The following is an 11,260-nucleotide window of genomic DNA, read 5'->3' on the forward strand; positions in this document are numbered from 1 at the left end:
ATACAATGCTCATAAAAGAATAAAGCTTTGAAATCTGAGGCTGGCCAAGAGTGGAAGCAAACTGAAAGAGGTACTGGAGGTCCCTCAATGTTCTAGTCTGGAAAAGTGCTCTCTTCCAACAGCAAAAAGAAGCATTCGACATACTATGATGACTCATTTACTCCTGGCTCTGAATTCTGAAATCTCTCCTGGCAGATTTGGGGGACCATATAGGGTGCCAGGGATCAAGCCTGGGTCAGCCACATGCAAATTGGATGCCCTATCTACTGTGCTATTGCTCTGGTTCTGTGATGACTTTCTAAAGAAAGAACAAGAGAGGGCAGAGAGAGAAGAAAGAAATGAGAGAAAGGAGAGGGGAAGAGAGAAGTGTGAGAGGAGAAAAAGGAGAATAGAGAATAGAAAGAAGAGAGGAGAGAAGGAAGAGAGAGAAAGAGAGAGAGGGAGTCTGAGGGGGAGAGTGCAATGAGGAGATAGGAGCAAGGAGTAGAGGAAGAAGAAAGGAGAAAAAGAGAGTGAGGGGTTAGAGAAAGGAGGAGGTGGGCAAGTGAGAGATGGAAAATGGAAGGAAAGGGGGAAAATGGTAAGAGGAAATGTCGAAGGGAAGAAAAGGGGTAAAAGGAGTCACAAGAAGAGGAGGGATATGGAGAGCTAAAATTGTATTATGGTTTAGATGAGATGATTACAATCATGTTAAAGCTTATAGTTTTGATGTACAAAATGTCTTCACCCAACTATTACCAAAGTGCCCACAACTCTCCACATCTATCTCTATGTCATCTCTAGACTGGCCTTCACCAACCACCCTTCCCTGCTCTGTTTCGCAATCCAAGGCCAATGTTGTGTCAAGGTTCTTTGCCATCTATTCTCTTGTTTTGTTTCCCTTTATTCACAGGTAATCAGATCATATGATATTTATCCTTCTTCCTCTGCTTGTTTTGCTTAATGTGATAGCCTCCATTTTTACCTAGGTTAAAGGAGTTTCACCTTTTCACAGGTGAAATACACATAGCATTGAATTGTGTGTATATTTATTAATTATATCTATTAAATCATCTGTAGTTGGGCATTTGAATTGCTTGTGCATCACTGAAGGTTCTATTTTTATCCCTTCAATGTTAGTTGTTTCTAGTCTTTTTGATATATGCCAACTTCATATGATGGGTTATTGTCATTTGCATTTCCCTGATGTGTTGATGTGGTGATGACAAGTCTTTTATGTGCTTATTGACCATCCAGATATAGTCTCTGAGGAAATATCTGTTAATATCCTCTTCCCATATTTAGAGAGCTTTAACGAGTTTTTATTTTAATTTTTTGTTCTGGAGCTTTATGAGTATTTTATGTGCCTTGAATATTAGCGCATTCTCTGATATAATATTGCCAATATTTTCTCCCATATAGTAGGGCATTTTTTATTATATAAAATTTAATAAAAAAGTGAAACAATGAAAATTTGGAATTTATAAAAATATTGGAGAGGGGTCAAAAATAAAAGTATAGATCCTAACTTGCATATTTAGGAACCATATTTATACTATTCATAAAACAACAGTAGAAAATACAATTTCTGGATACCATTATAGAAACCATTGACAATTAGGGCCTAGTAGATGAATGACAGTGAAGTCTGGGGGAATGCCAGCTTATAGGTAGGACAGATACAATTTCTTCTCAACTTCCCTGTAATTCATGTCCCCTGTCTGCCCAGCATGCAGGATGTCCTCCCTCTCTCAAAGAAGACTGAGGAAAATGGTATATTTGTCCTGTCACCAAGGACATCCATGGACTTTCATATATTGCTGCAAAATGCACTAGTGCTCCTTATCTCTTATCAGGGATGTCCCCTGAACATCCTCAAGAACAACAGATGTTTCTCAGGTCTTCACCATACAGTTGAACACATAAGGCTATCAGGATACAACTTGATTTGTGCAAGCTCTTGCTTTAACTAGGACATGTTGACTCTTGTCCTACCAGGACCTTTTCTGTTCTTTTCAATGGTGACTTCAAGTTAAAGAGATGGGTGGGAATCAGCTAATCATTTAAATACACCACCACTTTTAAAGGCAACACGTGAGTTCAACATTTTTAGTGTGCGTTTACATATTTCAATATCTTTAACTGTTGCCTCAAAACATTTGTTATAAAAGTGCCTAAGTCCTAGCCACTGTGTCACTGGTGTGAGTAGGCACATGCCTTTTAATTTTTGGAAGTGGGGGAAAACCCAGATGTGTTTAGGGCTAACTCCTGGTTCCTTGCTCAGGGATCACATTTAAAAGTGCTCAGGACCATATGTGGTGCTTGGATTGAATGGGGGTTGGCCACATTGAAGAGAAGTGTCTTCCTCACTGTATAAACTCTCTGACCTATACCACATGGATTTTTGAATATTAGAAAGTTTTGATTCTGCTTAGATTTCATAAACAACCACTTCAGACACAGGGTGAAATTTCTAGTCTTGAGGTTTTACATTTTATTTCTTTACTGTTGACTAGTTACTTCACATTTATGTTTTAGTGTTGTCAAGGTGTTTCTATGTGTGTGAATCTGAGGGCTCATTTCCATAGCCTTTCACTTTGATTTGCTTATGAGCTAGATTGAATAACGCATTTTCCCCAAACACACACATACAACACACAACAAAGAACACACACAGACACACTGTCTACTTTGAATCTTTAACATCTGCCAGTGTTATTACTAGGCAAGGGGGAATTAAAATTGTAGTTGGAATTAAGCCTGCTAAAGAGCTGACATTAACATAGAGCAAAAATCTTGGTATATATGGAGATTCATTTATAAGTGAAAGGAAAGATAGAAGAGCAGGTCAGAGTAATTTGATGGTCAATCTGAATAATTTTCTATAAAAAGAAACAGTAGGGACATGATTCAAGGAATGAGGAAGCCTCTAGAAGCTGGAAAAGGTAAAGGTACCCTTCAGCAAAGCACTGTGCACTGCCCCCTGGATTTCTATTTAATAAAACCCATTCCAGACTTCAGTACTCTAGAACTGGCTTTGTTTAAACTTTGTTGATCATCATTTGTGATAACAACCACAGTGTTAGGGTGGGAAGGACTAAAACACTAGCTTCTGAGATCTAGGTGTTGGAAAGTAAGAATAGCACGCCAAACACTGGAAGTCTTCAGTGTCAAAGCTCCTTATTTATAGCATGCAAGAGTTCAATAGCAGTCTCTGTGTCTTGTGGGACAAACCAGCAACTCTCCTCCACCAGTAATCTAACCAGCATTAGGTGGGATTTCTAACCTAAACCTATCTGACCTGTAAGCTATTCTAGTAGCTTTCTAAAGTAGTGGGTTTTTTTTTTTTTCAGGGCAGCAACCCCAGTGTTCTGTGAACATATATTTTGCATATTTCTCTCCTGTTTTCTGTTTGAGTAAGCCCCATATAAAAGAGGAAATGAGAACCTGTCAATCAAATTGGTTATGTGAAATAACTGATCACAAGGTCAATTAGATCATACAGAGAGGTGAGCCTGCCTCCTTCATTTCTACCATAAGACTAGTAAGTTCTGTTCAAAAAATAATATAGGGGTAAGTTTCCGTGCATAAGGTTGACAAGGGTTTGTACCCTCATCATCCCTACAAGATATGGTCTTCCTACTCCCACTAGGAAAAATTCCCGAGAGCAGAACCAGGAGTAAAACCTGACCACTTGGTGTGGCCCAAAATTCAAAATACCAAAATAAAAAAATTGGATGCATACACAATGTGCCTGCAACCTTGTCATGGTTGACACTTCTGCAGTTGGTCATGGAGTCCTGTGACAAGTACATGCAGGTACATGCAGAAGGTATCTGGATGGGGGAAACCTTAGGAGATCACAGTTAAAGAGCTCAATATGGAGTCCTTGAGCTGGTTCTCTGTGGAACCTTCTTCATCCACTGCTCTCTGCTCACTCTGCCAACCTCTCACTTTCTGTTTGTCATCCTGTATTTACCAGAAGGGTTTCAGTCTTTCTGGGAACACCTTTACTTGACCGTGTAGAGAGGAAGCTGTTGAGGAAACACAAATCCAGGTTTCATTCTGAACATCTTCATGTGAGACTGAGGTGGAAACCTCTAAAGACTCACCAGGTTTAGTAAAATGGTTTAGAAAATTGTTAAGTGGGTGCTGTCCCAGTACACTTGGGGTTTTTCAGTTATTTCTAAAAAAAATTTTTAATGAGTCTTTTTTGAAAATACTCAGACTAGCTCTCAAGCTCCAAGATGAAAGAGTAAATGCTGTTATTTGCTTTCGCTTTCTGAAGGACTGCCATAGGCACCAGGTTTCAACTCTACAATGGGCTTGTAGTATCTCAGCTGAGTCATTTTCTCAAAAGTAAATAATTTTGTTTTGTTTTTGTTTGTTTGGCTTTGTCCACAACTTAATGTGTTCAAGGATCACTTCTAGAAGACTTGGACCATATGTAGTGTTGGTTATAGTACCTGAATCAGTCATGCACAAGGCTAGCACAGTACTTGCTGTACTATCTATCCAGCCCCAAGAATAAATAACATTGAACATGTTTCACTGTCGTGCCTGAAGCCTGATAGTCATATATTTGTTCCTTCTCTGGACTCCCTTTCTTAGCACAACACCTTAGACCCAATATCTGGACCTTCCTCTGGAGTATTAGAAAAGTTGACACCATGCCTGAGGAGGCCTAAAGTGTGATGAGTCAGACCATTGAGTTGGTTGTTAACTTATTAATTATAGGGGCTAGAGAGCTGGTGCTCTGCCAGGATTGGAGGACCTGGGCAGAGGGATGTCTCCTTTCTCAAATGGCTTGCCCAGCTGTATGGCTTGCCTATGGCCAATTCTCTCTGGCTGATCCTCCCAGAAGCCCCCAGACATGCTTCTATAAGAACTGGCCTGAAGTTCTCTCTCTTTAGAATGTCAGAGCTGCCTGTGTTAAATCAGTACAGACTGAATTTTCAATAAAGGAATATGTAAAAATCAAATCTTACAAAAATTCTAGATCTCAGAGTCTACATTATGAGGGGAGGATAAGTATTCTACCATCATTTTACAACATGATAAGTGCTACTAACTGAGAAAAATAGTCTGTTCACAAATAAACTGCTAGTCCCCACCTCCCTCCACTTTCTTTCTCATTTTTTTTTGTTTTCTCTGAAGACTCCAGAAATTGTTTCCCTTCACCCCTCTCCTTGGCCCCTTAACACACAGGTTTTTCTTTGTAGATGCTCAGTACTTTAATTACCTTACTCTCAACAGACTTTATTTTTTTTAATATTTTTAAAATAATAATTATTGTTACCAAAGTGAATTATGAATCTTTCACAAATATTTAAGGTACAACCAGGGCCATTTCTACCACCAGTGTTGTCCTCCCTCCACCCTTGTTCCCAACATGGATCCCATATCTCCCTCATTTGCCCCCTGGCAGACTTTATTTTTTTAATGATTTTTTCTTATGTAATTATTTGTGGGCAATAATGGGAGGAGGACATGCAATAGCTAGGGCTCACACATCAAACACAGGGCCTCACACATACAGGACATGTGCTCTAGCACTTGAGCTCAATCCTTGGCCTCTGTTTGTGATTTTTTTCTTAGAAAACATGTTAGGTTGGTTGGAAATATGGCTCTGTGATAGAGCATTTGCTTACATCTGTGAAGATATGAATCAATCCCTGGCATTATAAAGAGAGAAGGAAGGAAAGACAGAAAAAATGAAATATTTTAGGGTTTTTACTTTAGATGGTTTGATTGCTTTTTGCATGCTATCTCCCTTTAGATTCTTAGGAGGTCTCTGGGGTACTCACACCAGGAATACAGTAGTTCAATGTTCAGGCTACTTAGTGCTGGGCACCATTTTGTGAAGTGATGCTCAAGCTCTGTGATGCTGGGCATCATCTGGGTCACCATGACAGTGCTGAAGGGCATCCGGGACTATACCAAACAGCAGTTGGGGGAAACGTGTTACCACAGATCAATCTGAGGTTAGCCACATGTAAGGTATGCACTTGAACCCTGTCCTATTTCTCTGGCTGATGTTTAAAAGTTTATTTCATTACCATATTTATTGAAACTCAAGCAAAAAAGCTGAATAGATTTAAAGTATACAATGTGTTGATTTAATAAACTAAAGACATGTTGTGAACCATTGCCCACAATGAAGTTAATAAATACTTTTATCACCTCATAAAATTTCCTTTGGATGATTATGTGCTTTAAAATAATAGAACTCCTGGAAAATACTAGAACAAACCTTTACCCGACAGTCATACTGTTTCATAAACTGAAGGATCAGTCTGGGGATTTCTTGGGATAGAATCTTAAACTGTTTATAAAATCTATAAAAGTAACTCTCCAGCCCTCAAGAAGACTGACAGTCACAAAAAAGAAGAAAGCCCCTTTTTGTGGTGAATTCTTTATCCTTGCAAGAGCAGGAAGGTTCGGACTCAAGAACTGTTCCTACGTGGAAGACAGGCTTCTCTGAGCTCTGGAAACGGTAGCAGGCCTCCGCGAGCAGGCAGCAAACCTCCCGGAGCCTTTGGGATGAGGCAGGATGTAGGCATGCCAGCTTCACGCAGGAAAGGAACAATGGCTGTTTAATTTGTTTTTTATAGCAGAGCCCATTTGGGAAGAACAAGACAGGAGGATCTTAGAAGAACTTCCTTTCCCTGAGGGTTGGCCCATCTGCTTGGGGAGAGGCGTGTGTTATGCAGGAAATTGTGCCAGCCAGGGCCCTGCCGCTGCCCGGAGTGAAACCTTAGCCAGGATGTGGGCTGCGTGGCTAGAGCCAATGACAGGCCCAGGAGCAGGAGCTGACTTCTGTCCCTGGAGTATGGAGACATATGCTCCCTGAGACACAATAAGGCTTCGTTCTCTTCACAAAGCCTCCTTTGTCCAGCATTGCTCTGTGTGTGTGTGTGTGTGTGTGTGTGTGTGTGTGTGTGTTGGTGGGGGTTGGGGAATGAGGTCTACAGATGAGCAGAAGTCCACTCCTGAAAGCAAATACTCATTTAAGAAGCTGTCACTAAAATATTTCTAGACATATCGTTCTGCCTTTGAAGGCAAAAACAAAACAAAACGAACAAAAAAAAAATCCCCCAGAAAACATGCATCCAATACATACCTACAATCCTTAAAATGAATATCGATTTCTAAATAAAGTGAAGGTGTGTCGTTTCCCTTTGATTTGGGCTCAAGATGACATATTATAACTGTTGAGGTTAGTGTAGAGGTCGTGTCAGTTCTCAGCAGCTATACTTTTTGAATTTTTCGTCATCTTTACCTTTCTTGAGGTTTTTGACATTATTTTAGGGTTCTCTCAGAAGTATTTTCTGTTATCCCCCCATTTCTGCCAAAACTAATGAATGGCTTTGGTGTAGGCATATATAAAGCAAGAATAAATAAGTCCTGGAAATACCCTAATGCATTTCCTGTGACTATAGCTGATAACCCAGACTGTCCTCAGTCCTGTTGTATTTTATTCTGCTATCGAGGTTCCTGTCTGTCCCTCACTGACCTCTAGATAAGAAAAGGCTTGTAACTCCACGAGGGGCTGAGCCAGGGGTCTTCCTGGTGACACTGGAGGTTAGGCCAGGCAAAGGCCAGGTCTGAGTCAGAGGATAATGGGGAGTGGAGTGTGTGAGAGGGAACTTGGTTCCAAAACTTAATGATGTTTGCCACATCAGATGCTGGTAGTGTCTTTATATGTGGCCTTTCTCATATTAACCATAAGACAAAACTAACTGAGGGGCCCTCTTTCTGTTTTATACCTTCTCTTAGATGTTTTTCACATACCAAGGTATGTAAGTTCCTGTTCAAGATAAAGACTCCTTCAGTCCCTTATACAAATGTTTTGCAATCCTTCCTTTTCACTTCATGGCCCCCTTCTACCCTTGCTTCTTTTGTTTATTTAATTATTTATCCATGGGGGTAGATAATATCTTATGGTGCTCAGGGTATCTGAGCTCAGGACATGCCATTGCTCTGGCAGTGACAACCTGAATCAGCCACTTACAAATAAGACTTTTTTTTATGCCTGTGTTATTTCTCTGCCTACCCAATCTTGTTTCCTTCCTGTGGCTCCCCCTCTGTCCTACAGGTTGGCTCGTTAGTCAAATGCCAGGGCCTCCGCTAACTATTTATCTGTGGCTCTATTGGAAAATCCTGGGTCCTAGAGAGGGCCCTAAAACCCAAAGTTGAGAAACTTTGTCTAGATGACATCATTTGAAAATTAATGAAGTGGCCAGACTGTGACTGATAGAGGAGATAAGAGTACAAACCTGTCCCAGGAGATTCAGTCATGTTCTTAGTCACGCATGCTCTGATGTGGTGGCGAGCATGAAGAATGCTGTTATGACTTCTACAGACCTCAGAACTAGAAACATCTTAGGTCATCCAGTTTATCCATCACGACTCATATAGGATTTGGACTTTCTGTTCATCCTTGGCTGATATCTGCTCCACAGGCTTCCTGCTTGGGTGGAATAAAACGATGACTGAAGAGTTTGGTTTCAGGGAGACATTTCAAATAACCAAAGCCAATACTGCCAGTTTATCTCAGGTGATTGTACTCCTTCAGGGGCAAGTCCTCCCCAGGCTGCCAGAAGGTGCTGTTCATACTGACTCTCCGTTGAAACTAGAACAGCGGCCAATGTTTACCCTGGAAGAAGTTCTCTTGGGCATCAAACCCTGAACCTCACATATGCACAGCATATATCCTACAGTGGAGCCAACCCCACATTGCTTCTGAAAAAGAATGCTAATTTTATTTTTTCTTCTTTTGGTGGTGCTGGACCATTAAAGTAATTACATATTGATTTCTGAAGGCCATGGAAGTGTTTTGTTTAAAAGTTTCATAGCAGAATAGTTCTCTTCTCTAAAAAAATTGATAGATACAATTAGGGATTCACAAGAGATGCTGAGAAAATATGAATGTCTTTATTCCTTTCATAAGATAGAGATTTAAATACATTCCAAAACTCCTGTGAGGATTCTGTGAGTTACAAGGGACCATGGAGTCAGGTCAATGTTTAGTGAGGGCTGTTAGCTAGGAGACAGTAAGTAATTCCCTAGAATTAGTCAAACCAGCTAGGAGGGGCACACCAAGCAATGAATGTCTCATGAGTAATCCACTCTGCTCTGAGAGATATTTGACTGATGACTCTAAGATATTGTCCTTTGGTGTGATTAAGACGTTGTCTTAAAAGTTGGTAATTAAGCTGGTATTTAGAGACGGAGATCTATTAAGAAAGATGTTTAAGTTAAGAAAGGTTTGTGTAACAAGTACAAACAGGAACAGGATGGCTTGCATGGGATTTGACAAATCTGACGTTATCTTTCTTGTCTTGGTTAAGACAAAGTTATTGGAGCCAAACAATGTCTACATCCCAGGCAGCCTGGCAAGCAGGCCCTATTACTGGGAGAAATGTTGACGCTGTGGATCTTCTGTTCTCTGTTCTGACTATAAGGACCAGAGCAACACTAGTGTTTGGCAGGGTCCTATGACACCTCTGTAGACCCCCAGGTTTTTCTATGAAGGCCCCAGGTGAAAATTGTATCAATGCTATAAGACTAAAGGAGCAGCTGGTAGGACAAGGGGATAAAAAAAACAAGGTAAGAGATGAAAGTTGAGAAACATTGCTTTAAATCACAGTTTAAGTTCCAGAAGCTGGGATGCCAAGATGAGGGTGCAGGTAGTGCTGGTTTCTTTGAGATCTCCAAAGGTTGGAGATAGCTGTCTTCTGAGCTTATATGCTCTTGTTGTCTCTTCTTCTTTCTCCAAGATACTGGCCCTATGGAGTCAAGCTCCAACCTGATGACCTTATTGAAACTCAGTCACCTCTTTAAAGACCCTGTTCCATGCTTGCTAACAGTCTGTACTATCTTTTCCAGCCTCTCATAAGCAGCCACAGAGAACATACCAGGAGTTCTCAGGTGGACATCAACTGTCTGTCATCCATATATGAGACATTTGGGAGAGCCAATCTGGAAGTTTTTGGTTGCCTTGATTGCTCATGTATTTGAGTCCATGTAAAGGATTTGCACAGAAATGGGAGGACACGGCCACCTTTTGCCCCAAATCACCAAATTGAACATGTGCTGTTGAGTGGCAAATTCCTTTACCGCTCTGCTCACTCTATTTTTATTTCTGAAAATTGGGAATGGTGACTTGCACCTCAACATTAAGGTATGTTTGTAACATACCCAGGGTGTACCTAAAAGGTGACAGGAAAGTGGACAACATTTTATCCCACCAGTGAGCAGAATGGCTTTGAGACCCCAGACAGCAGTTTGAAGGGATGGGAACACAGCTGCCTTCCTGCATATACTCCTACACAGCCATTGTTCTGACATTTTACCTTGACTTTTGAAATCTTCAATAATTCCTTAAAAATTAATAAGAAGAATGTCATCTCTTTTTTGGAAAGGAGGGTTGAAAACCTTCATGGCAATAAGTTGGCATTTATTCAATCATCAAAGATTTCATGAATTTCGAGTGCAGTGGAGAAAGATCAATTTGAATCTGCAGAAGGAAGACCTGGGGATCTTGCTTGAAATACAGGACCTGCAAAGTATCTTCTTCACTCAACAGGGGTTGGTTGGGGTTCTAGGAATTGCATTGCCCCTGCCCCCTCCACCCCCAGTTGGGCATTCCTACCTGGATGGACTCTCCAAAACTATCCCAGTCTCCCCTCAGTCTCTCCCCCCCCCTCTGTGTGTGTGTGTGTGTGTGTGTGTGTGTGTGGTGGTTGTGGGGGGAGGGTTTCTGGGTACCACAGGTGAGAAAGTCTACTGTGGTAATCTGTTTTAACTAGATGGCCTAGAATTCTGTTCCTCCCAGTGAAAGCAGTCAGTGACTTCTTGTTTACTTTAAGTAGTAGAAGAAGAGTATGCTGGAGAACTGAAAGAAGGAATTATGACAAGAGCTAAATCCTGATCACTCACTGCATGAATAACCCAGGCCTCTAGAGCTGTTCTCAATGGTTTCCTTCTGCCTAGAACCCCTGAGCATTTAAGAAGGCCATTCTTAAATGGCCAGGCTCTGTAGTCTTAAATATATTGCAGTTGCAACTGACTAGGCAACCAATAATTGTCTGGAGGAATTCTCAATAACACTCTCAGATCTGAAAGTGTCTCTTTCCAGGGCTCAAGTGAGTTATTTAGTAGAAAACAGAAGCCTGCACCCAGCACTCGTGCAGTGGCATCTTCTTGGTTTGGGGACCTGGCTTATGGGCATGTTTCCTTGCTGTGTCCAGCACAGATCTGAGCTTTGACAATGTTG

The sequence above is a fragment of the Suncus etruscus genome, chromosome 4 (assembly GCF_024139225.1).
Source record: "Suncus etruscus isolate mSunEtr1 chromosome 4, mSunEtr1.pri.cur, whole genome shotgun sequence".
In the NCBI taxonomy this organism is placed as follows: Eukaryota; Metazoa; Chordata; class Mammalia; order Eulipotyphla; family Soricidae; genus Suncus; species Suncus etruscus.